This window comes from Malurus melanocephalus, unplaced genomic scaffold (genome assembly GCF_030028575.1).
Source record: "Malurus melanocephalus ecotype Western Australia unplaced genomic scaffold, MMel_1.1 scaffold_543, whole genome shotgun sequence".
Lineage (NCBI taxonomy): Eukaryota > Metazoa > Chordata > Aves > Passeriformes > Maluridae > Malurus > Malurus melanocephalus.
Window position 1 is genome coordinate 280,948 of NW_026623775.1, and position 10,786 is coordinate 291,733.

A 10,786-nucleotide genomic window follows, 5' to 3' on the forward strand; every position below is an offset into this window, starting at 1 on the left:
GACGAGGAGGAGGCAGGGGATGAGGGGGAGGATGAGGGGGAGGATGAGGGAGGGTGAGGGAGGGGATGAGGGAGGGGATGAGGGAGAGGATGAGGCGGAGGCTGAGGCGATCCCCCCGCACGGTCCTGGCTTACCGGCAGGGCGGGCCCGGCGTCTCTCCGCCCCGATAGCCCCGAACTGTGACACCGGCCCTTTTCCGCCCCGATGAACCCGCGCTGTGACACCGGCCCTTTTCCGTCCCGATGGCCCAGGACTGTGACACCAACCCCTCTCTGCCCCGATAGCCCCGCACGGTGACAGCGGCCCGGGCCCGGCCGGCGCCATCCGGCCCCTCAGCCCGCCCGGCCGGGGCGGAGCGCGGGGAGCGGGGCCGGGCCTSGGCCGCGGAGAGGGAGGGACGGAATGGAGCAGGAAAAGGATGGAGGAAAGCCGGGAAGGGAAGGGTGAGTGTGTTGTCGCTGCTGCAGATCGCTGTGGAAGGTACAGAAGGCAGCCTGAGAGTTCCGGAGGCCGCGGCGGCCATTCCTCCCTGAGGGCACCCTCAGCCTTGAGGGAACCCTTCTCTCTAAGGAGACTTTTCCCTGAGGAGATCCTTCCTCTTGAGGTAACCCTTCTCCCTGAGGAAACCCTCCTTTTTGAGGGAAGTCTGCACCTTKAGGGGATCCACGTTTTTGAGGGAACCTTCCACCCTGAGGGGACTCTTCTCCTTTAGGGAACCCTGAGAATATCCTGCTTTTCCAGTGAACTCCCTTCCCTGAGGAGACCCTTCTTCCTGAGKTATCCCTTTTCCCTCAGCCACCCTAGCCCTAAAATATGTTTCAAAAAGAAAGTAAAAATTCAGATCTGTAGCTGGGACAGAGCAACAACCCCCCTAGTTCCTGTCAGGGCTGAGGTGCTGTGCTCAAGCATTTTAAAAAGCATCCCAAAAAATATCTCGGGAAGGTCTACGGGAGAAGGTGTTGCTGGCCCTCATCTGTGCTGGAAGCAGCTCGCAGACTATTACACACAGAAGAGAAAAGCTGTGTGTAATAAATGAAAAAAAAGACAGGAAAATCTGTGTGTAATAAATACAAAAGAACCAGGAAAAGCTGTGTGTAATAAATACAACCAGGAAAAGTTATGTGTAATAAATACAAACCACCAGGAAAAGCTGTGTGTAATAAATAAAAACAGCCGGGAAAATCTGTGTGCAATAAATGCAAAAGAACCAGGAAAAGCTGCGTGTAATAAATAAAAACGGCCAGGAAAATCTGTGTGTAATAAATACAAAAGAACCAGGAAAAGCTGTGTGTAATAAATACAGCCAGAAAAAGCTGTGTGTAATAAATACAAACAACCAGGTCACTTTCAGGGTAAACACTCGGGCTCTGATGAATTTCAATGGCAATGGGGAGTGGAGAGAAAACACAGCGATTTCTCAATGAATTGGTTCMATTTCTGTCTCCTTACTGGCAAAATCAGGCTGGTCTGAGGCTGAGAAGTAAAAATGCTGTACATGGGCTGAGAGATGAATGCAAGGTCATTGCCTTCAGTCAGGTATATGAATATYTGGGAGAAAAATTATAGCCTCGGTGGCTGCAAAACTCTGATCCCAGAACTCACTTTTCTGGGGGGTTGACACCTTTCCATCTAATTTATATTACTCCCATTGTTCTTTCAGCCACAGGGTTTGGTTTCTGTGACAGGCCAAGGGCTTTACCTTCACAGCAGTGACACAATTTTTGGCCATGCTTTGTCTTACTCTGGTTGGTTTTCTTGGTAACGTTAAAACACGCTTTTTAATTGTGGGGTTTTTTAACCTTCGTGGATGAAAAATTTCATGAAAACCTGTAGAATATTCTTCCTGTTTGCAGCTCAGAGTTAGAAAGACATTGATGAGAATTCTAAGGGTGAATACTGTTTCAGATTCGCTCTGGTCACCACTAGAGGCACAGGAATTACCCAGCTTGTATTAGCAGGGTCAACAAGGAATTAATGGGATGTTCATATGATGTGAACGCAAYCTGGGCTAGTGRAAGTTGTCCCTGCCCCTAGCAGAGACGAGATGATCATTTTAATCCAAAACAACTCAAAACATTCTAGGATTCGATTAAATTCCTCTGAAGCTGCTGGAGACGGCTTTGCCCACACGATGGCATCGCATGTTTAGAAAGTTCGCTGTGGAGCCCTCAATGCGGGCTGCAGCGTGCTCCGAGTGGGTTTGGATTCCCCGGGTTACTCTGCGTGTGAGCAGAGGTAAAACTTTGTGTAATAAATTAGTTCATCCCTTTCCCGTGAACTCTCTGTAATGACCATGAGGAAAAAACTCAGTTCTTTTTGAGCTCCCTCCTTGRGCTACATAAGCAGGTCCTAGAAATGTCTACTGTGTGTTTGATTTCTGTCAGCATTAATGAACTTCCAGTTGGTGCCTAAGGAGAAAAGTGGAACATGCAGAATGAGAAAAACAGTGTTTTCATTCAGGTTAACTTTATCTTCATGAGTTTATTTTTAAAGGTTAGAGTTTCTGTGGATGTATTGCTTCACTTGCAATTGGATTTTTATGTTTATTTGTTTTATGGATTGTGTTTCACATTTTATCTCTTTCGGTAGGATCTCTTTTCAGTCTGGAAATGCAAGACTGGAGTCTAACTGACCTTTCATTAAAACTGACGTCCAGCCAGACAAAGCTGATTGACCASTATCATCTCCACAAACATGCGATGATTTCATGACATCTTTCCTCCAACCATGAGCTCAGAATCACTCAAAGGCTACTGAAAGGTACCTGGCTTGGCTTAGCTCAAATTTATCCTCTTTAGTTCAAGTCTTGCCCGTTTGTGACAGAGGTGACTGTGAACTGTGGGTTTATTTGCCCTGCCCATCAATCTACCTGCAGCTTCCTGCTGCTCCTGGATGGCGTTTTGTCATTGCCTGTGACATTAGGCTGTAAACSGCGGGGTAACCTGCCCTTAAAGCCACAAGTTATTTGCACTAAATCGCACAGATTATGCTCCTGTTGCGGGGGAATTTCCAGGTCAGAGGCTAAACACAGGGGTGCACAGGGGCAGCAATTCGCAGCTCTCCTTAAATGAGTTGTCACTTCCTCATGTGTATTTTCAGATACTCAGCAGAGTTGGTTAAGTGGCTCGAGAGCTTTGTTTCTGCCAGTAAGAAAGAGAGAATACACTAAGATGCCTTTTAAGGACATTCAAGAATATACTGGTGTRTAGAAAAGAGGAAGAAAACTCAAGGAGGGTCTATAAACAATTGTGGCTAATTTTGTGAACTGGTGATAGATGTATATTTGATTGCAGAGTGAAAAAACCAAAACCACAAAACCCCAAACTACTTTATTTATAAGACTATATACATTGACTTGAATAAATTGGAGTAGGTTTGGTTTTATTAGTTTGCCAAGACCACAGAAAATATGGATGAYCTTAGTACCAGGTAATCCTCATTTCAGTTCAAGTCCCCAAGTTCAGGTAAATCTCCTTCAGTTAAAATAAATTATTTCAAGATAACAATAGAAGCRGCTGTTTGCTTATATCAAGTACATCCCTTTTACCTTGCTTATCTATAAGTTTCTTTAAAAATATTTATTCTTCTCTCTTGAGTTGGAACAGAGAAATTTTGCAGCTCATTAGTCTCGTATACATATGTTAAAGTTGTTACCCTCTGGTGTCAGTGATTCAGAATCATTCTGATTCACCTTTGATATGATTCATACCTTGCACTGAGTTCTCACTGAAGGCCAGCTGAGAAAGGGACCCTGCTGTGCCTAAGACTGTGCAGACAGAGAGGATTTCTGTTCCAAAGAGCTTATAATTAGCTGCATTCACACATGCAATGAGCAGAACACCAGGCCTCTCAGCCACAGGCATCTGAGAACTCCACAAATGGTGATATCACACCAGAGGCACTTTTCAGGAGGGTATTTTTGGGGTATATTCACCTTCTGGGAAAGGGAGATTGGGATTATACTTTAAAATAAGCCATTAGGTTTCAACCCTCTTGCAGGCTGGAGTCCAGATAAGCACTGCTGTAAGTCACATGGAGGAAACACGTCTRCTGCTCTCACTTCCCCATTATTACTCAGCATTTCAGTTACATTATATTGCAGAACTCCAGCCCTTGCAAAAGAGGTCACATTTGAGTTAAAAGAGTTAAATTATAGAAGACCTTCATCCATGTTTTGGGGTCTAGTGAACACAAGAGTAATTTCACCCCTTTTTAMTGCCATTAGGCTCTGCGTTTCCTGTTTTGATGGAGAAACATGAAGTTTCACAAGCCATCTGCAGTCACATYGAGTGAAATCCTGCAAAAATGTTATTTGATGAAACTAGTTGTAGGCTCAGCCCACTGATCATCTGTAGGGTGAGCTCAGCACAAAATTCCTTTGACTTTAAAAGGTAGAGTCCAAACCTACCCCCAATGCCCTTTTATAACCATGTTGTTCAGCTCTGCCTGTAATTGGCTGCTGTTAGAGCTGCACCTTCACAGCTTCTCACCTGATTTGCTTTCGGGTTTTTGTGGGATTGCCATATAAGGGTAAAAGAAAGAGCTGATTCTCACCAGAACTGAGTCCTTAGGTAGTCACAAAGGAAGTTCTGCGTTTTGCAAGTCTTTGTATTTCCCTTTACAAACCACTCTGCCTGCTGGTAACCAGTTTTTCTATAAAAGGAGAAAGAAAGGGTGCAGTGATTATTGGTGTTTGAATTAGATGATGTTTAAGGTCACCTCCAAACCGTTCTRAGATTCTATGATTATGTGTAGAGAYTAGAATATGCAGTGTCTCAGAAAATGTCCTTACAGATGGGATAAAAGCCTCCTGTAAATGTGTTGTTGCCATGATGCAGCCACATATCTACAGCAAATCTGCAATGCCTAACTATCAAATTAAATTGTAGTTTGTCTCATAGGTATACAGATCATAAATATTACTGTGTGCTGTGGGCTAGATCTGTGTGACTGGAAAAAATGCATGACCCACAGTGAGGGGATAATATCAATATATGAAGCTCTTCTAGACACCTTGAAATAGTGTAGCATTTTGAGTCAGGGTTGGGTCCAGGGATCTGTTTGAACCTTTAATTCTGATTCAGAGTTGTGTCATGGGAAAAACTATGTGGGGTTATTACATGACTAGATCAAATAGGCAAAAAGTGGGATAGTTGATTTACGAAAATATTCTAGAGCTTATGCTTGGGAGGCTAATGAAGATATGAGATGTTGCCCATGCTGACTTCTGGACTCCACAGCACTAAAAGAAATTAAAAACAAGCTGTCTGGAGAGAGAAGAAATAATTTTGTTGCTTCCACTTKGGGAGAATTAGAGGAAGACCTTACTCTTTTTTTTTTATTCAGGCCTTTATGTGCCCCGGGTGTCAGGTTTGTGCTGCTCTGTACCTGCTGAAACTGAGAGAGAAAGTTCTGGTCTGTCCAGAGATAGACTGCATGGCAAACTGTCCTGAGCTCTGGCATTTCCCAGTTTGGGGATGCCCGTGTTGACCATTTTAACATGCCCTTGATATCGTTTAATATACAACACTTACAACTTATTTCATAACAAGGCTTATGGCCCAGTTTGGTGTTAGGAGATCTTTTACTTTAAGAAGCCATCTGCTCTAATATTCATATAAAGCAGAGGCAATTTAACAGGGCAAACAATCCTCAACAAGAGAACCTTTTCTGTGAAATATGCAACCTCTGATGCTGAGAAACCCTACACAGCCCCTTTTGTTTATTTTCTGCTTAKTCCAGGCCCAGTTTGAATTAAATAGGCCAGCTTACTTAAGGCATTACCCAACCCTCTTGTTTTGTTTGCAAAGGTTTCTAATCTGTGTTCAGTGAAAACTAGAGGAGTACAGCAAGTCTGTAGCTGAGTAAAGGAGTCAAACATTAGAATTCTGTCTCTCATTGAATATCAGCACTCTACTTTTTCTACTTTTTTTTCTTTGTTTGGCTGGTTTAATTTTGTGTGTTTCATGTAAAGGCTGCTTTCTATGAGGGAACTTTAGAATTTGTTCTAATAAGGAAGTTATCCATAGAGTCTGAAAATATATAACTTTAGCTGTTTCCATATATAGAACTTCAGGATGGAAAGCAGAGGATCCTTTTGCTCCAGATGGAAACAGAAGGTCTCATTTCCTCAGAACACAGCCTAGTTCCATCTGTTTCAATTGTAGTCAACACTACACACCATAGCACTGTGGCCCAGACTTTTTGAACTCTTTGTGAGCATAGATCACCTCACAGGGTGTTATCACAGTTATGTCCTTGGGGTCAGACTGTTTGGTCTGTCGACCCTAAACCCTGGAAGTRCTACCGCCACCAGAAACAATGAGGTGGAAACATAGTGGAAAACATCAAACAATTTTAGAGCACTCTGTCTGGCAAACAAAAAAGTGTTTGAGTATGAGATGGGAAAATCCTGGTGACRTTCCTGAACTTATTTTCACCCTTGTTCTCCTCTTTAATGCGTGCAGACTCTTTCTCCTTCTCCAAACAGTGGGAGAAAACCCCTTGAAACATCTTAGAATTATGGTCACTGGTGGAGGAAGTGGTTTTCAGCAGGGCAGCTGTGTTTCTTGGCAATGGACAATACTGACACCCACCATGTAACAGGAAACCAGTGTTTTGTCCTCTGTTGTATGGAAAACTCTTCAGTTTTGAAAATAAGTGATGGAAACATGATCATGGCTTGTGATTTCAAGAGCCATTGAGTGAACTAATAAACTTCTTGCCATTTCAGGGCTTTGTACAAGTGGCATTGCACTTTGTTACGTGCTCCTCCTTTTCCCACACATCTTCTTCCCTTCCACCTGGGCTGGATTTGATCTATTCATCTTTTTTTGTTCAGTGCAGTTTATTTTCCACCGTAGCTCATCTTTTTGACTGCTTCCCATATTTCTGCCCAAGTGTGAATTGTGTCTAAGTCCAAAGTCTTTGGCTTACCTTTCCCTGAGTAACCAAGTACCCATTATGGGATGATTATTGCCCAAAGCAATACTTCCCAAAACTGTGCAGGTTGTGGGAATACCCCGTTATTGTTGAGTGCTCTGTGCTGGGATCTCTGCTCCAAGAGCATCCAGGAAAAGGTGACACACCAGATTAAAGTGTGAGAGAGGAAGCTCTTCCTGCCTCATGCCTTTCCCAGGGGTATATGTACATATATATATATATATATACACACTATATATAGCATACAGTCATGTCCTTGTACATCTGAGCATTGCCACATTACTCCAATTAGTGACAGGTTAGTTTTTTTTCAAAACTTTGGGCTATAAAAGCCTGGTTGTGGAGCAGCTTCCTATGTGATCCAGCTGTGCTGCCTACTGGAGCCATAAGCTGTGGGAGGAAGTGAGGGCAATAAACTGCTGCTATTTCAGTGTTTATTCCACGTGTGGCAGATGTGTCTACCACAGATGCTCTCCAGAGCAGAACACAGCAGCTTTCCCTTTGTTTTCTGTTTTCAAGTTGTGTTTAATCACATAAGAGCGAAACTATCATTAACAACAGATATTCTGAAACTGCAAATCTCACTCTTCTCCCCAGTACAAAGAGCTGTTAAAGGTCAGTCTGGCTCTTTACAGCTTGGGCCCAATTAGGCATGGCAAACAAGCAAGAGGATAACCTGTRCTTTTATTCTGAGTAAGGTACCGGTGAGATCAAGGTAATAACAGCAAGCTGGGACAGCTTTGAAGGGCTGCCTGTAAATCATCAGCTGCTAGAGGTGACTCAGAGAGTGTGTCCCCAGGCASGGCTCAAGTTGCAGTTTAAAGAAGCAATTTCCAGCTCTAAACAGGAAATACATCACAGGAGATAAGTGCCCACACCAAGTTCTGCCTCTAGGTTGGTCTCTGTGCTTGGCAGCTGATGTGGGGAAGGGCAGATTCAAGGTGGTGGGGAAAAGATGGTGAAGTGGTGAAATGCTCTGTGTGAATGGTTGGGAGTGAAAAATGAAAAAAATTAATTTTTTTTTTTTTCTCAGAGTCTGTCCTCGTCTTGCTCTATGGCCTCAGGCAGGTTTGTTGTTCACTTGTACATCTCTCCACATAAACACTAAAAGAGCACAGGATGTAATGGCCCTGATTTTACTCCACTGCTGTACTAACATGCTTTCTAACAACACAGGGAAGAAAAACAAAAGCACTATTTTTACAAGCACCCCTGGAGCCACCTTTTCTTCCCATCCTGCCGAAAGAATCTCCCTCCCTTAGGCACCTCCTTTCAGAGCTGATGCCAAGCASTGGAGCTGCACAGAATAAAACTGGTTCCAGTGGGTTGAGGTGCATCAAAAACCTCCCTCACACTCAAAAGCAGCCACAAATCTGGCAGAGTGTGAGGCCACCACCAAAACYGGGTGTCACACGATACCTTCTGCCACTCAGGAAGAGCAGGCTGTTTCTATGGCTACTACTGCCTTTCTCTCAAATGAACCACTGGTGCTGATGAGATCATATTGTATTATAGAAAAGAAATAATTATTCACATACTGCTTTACACTGCAGCATTTGTTGARCTAATAAATATCTRACTTCYYATGATAAAGACATTTTCTACTTAAYGTATTGTAATAAAAGGATAGGATTTTCCTCGTCTCTGATTTATAAATGCATCCATTTTGGCCTCGAAAATCCTTGTTCTGGTTTCCATGACAACAGGTCTGATTTTTGAGGCTATTCCCCTTGCTTCATCTTGGGTGGGGAAGAGTTGCTGTCCCCTTCCAGCAGCAGTGCAATGGGCAAACAAAATGTCTTGGAGGAAAATCTGCAGCCCTGAAATCAGGAACCTCAGCCAGTTTTTTGAAACAGGAATGAGAAAAGCACGAGAAGAATGGCACTGCAAACCTAGCACAGACTTGAATCAGATTTTTTTGTACACGAAAAGTCAAGTTCATATGTAATTCCAGGAAATTTTAGTCATATACCACCCTGTCATGTACTTAACAAACTGCTCTGGTATCCCTGAATAGCTCTGTGCTGGCACACAGCAAAATAACCAGACTAAGAGGWTCCAACCAGTCTGTTCATATTGTCACTTTACAGATTAATTAGTACCGAATGCACTTTATTATTTGAAATACACTCTCACTAGCTCTATTTTTTCCCTCAAGACATCCCATTTGCTWGGACTGTCTGTTTCCCAGATCATTTATGGGTAAATCATATTCCTTCAATGTGGAACAGTACATTTGAGACCATGGTAGTAAAGGCACCATAAATAATCCACAGCTGCTCTGCAAGGATTTTACGARTGGATTTTGTGCTTTTAACATTTTCAGGAAAAATTAAGATAGACAGCTGCTGGTACTCCATGGCTGAAGTGGTTTAGAAATTGCTCTTCTAAAATGATGAAAAGGCCTTTTTTTTGCAAACTCCTCAGAAAATCCTTGGAGAGGGTGTTGTTCCTTTTCCCTGCAGAGAAGAAGCACAATGTACCTACATCCATTTGGGTAATAAGTACCTTCACATGTTCTGTCCACYAAKGTTGCAGATGAAATGTCTCTCTTTYGCTTACTGTAGRGTTTTTCTTAATTTATKTGGGTAAAAGGCATTATRGAAACACAGAGTTTAAGATGTCATTGTATTATGGCRTTATAATCTCATTTGCATTTGAGCTGGCAGCAGCATGATAAATCATAATCCAAATGCTGSAGCTTCCAGCCCATCTTCTGAAGAAGAAATCCAGGTATTCTCCATTACAACAGAAGGCAGGAATATCTCATTCAGGATATTTTCTCCATACTGCTGTAATTTACTTTAGAGTCTAATTTACTTTAGAGGCTGCTCTGTGACTCCACAGTCCCCACCTGAGCAGTCCCTGATGGATCTCAGGGTAAAGTGAGATTCTTGCTGAAAGCCAAGAKCAGTTTAGAGTGAATCAATATCAGGCACAGGACAAAAGTGATTCAGTGCTTGCCTTAAATAACCACGCACACATTGCCTTCTGTCATGACTAAAACCTGCTGCCCATGCTGCCCTAACAGCGAGTCCCTTGGGGACAATGAAGTCACAGCAGCACCATTTCAGCTGTGCAGCCAACTARAGACAATAGATGAGCCCTTGTTTTGTGTTCCTTACCTCAACATGCAGGGGATTAAAAATTGAGTCATCTGCTGGAAAAAATACTGATCCTGAGGCAGTAGGATGGCTCCTAAGAAAGGTCTTGCATTCTTTAAATGTTAATTTATAACGATGGTGAAAAAAGCAGACACAATTGAAAAACAGTCCAACCTATGCAATTCCATCTGCACTTTAGACTTTTCAGATATCATCCTTTTCCATCTCTGAATTGCTCTCACACTTAAAATGCTTCAGTGATTTTATAACCCAGGGCATTGGAAAATTAATATTTATCTTTCTGTTTTCATTTCTTGTGGTCCAACTTCATGCGATACGGCACCCCAAAAAAAGCATTGTGTTGAAATCCTAAATTTTGTTTGTAGCATTGTCTGAATGGTCCTGTAAATAATTAATTGATTCCTGCTTTTCATGTAGCCCAGAGCAAGTTGAGAGGAAATAAATGTAACATGAGTTAGTCATCCTTAAATAATCTCGAAGCAGGGAGCCCTACATTAACAGCAGGCTGATAATAAGCTGTGCAGTGCTATCTCCAATGAAGCTTTGCTCAAATAAATTGATGAGCTGTCATTTATTTGCTTGTTTGCTTTTTCTCAGCGGGTGAATTTACCGTCTTCCTGCTGAAGTATCAATTATTCTTGTAAAATTGAATTGTACTGTTTTAGGATTATGCATATGGAGGCTAACATCGTTTGAGACATGATAAAAACTAGTAAGAT

General features: G+C 42.6%; 1 protein-coding gene across 2 annotated transcripts in view; it reads right to left on the reverse strand.

Annotated features, from left to right (window-relative positions):
- The window catches only part of MEAK7 (MTOR associated protein, eak-7 homolog), a 12,786-nt gene extending 12,442 nt beyond the window's left edge, over positions 1-344 (reverse strand). For both annotated transcript variants that reach the window (XM_057381969.1, XM_057381968.1), the window contains exon 1: positions 135-344. The gene's annotated coding sequence lies outside the window, so the exon portion shown is untranslated. The remainder of the gene's footprint in view (positions 1-134) is intronic.
- Between the last annotated feature and the right edge of the window lie 10,442 nt (positions 345-10,786).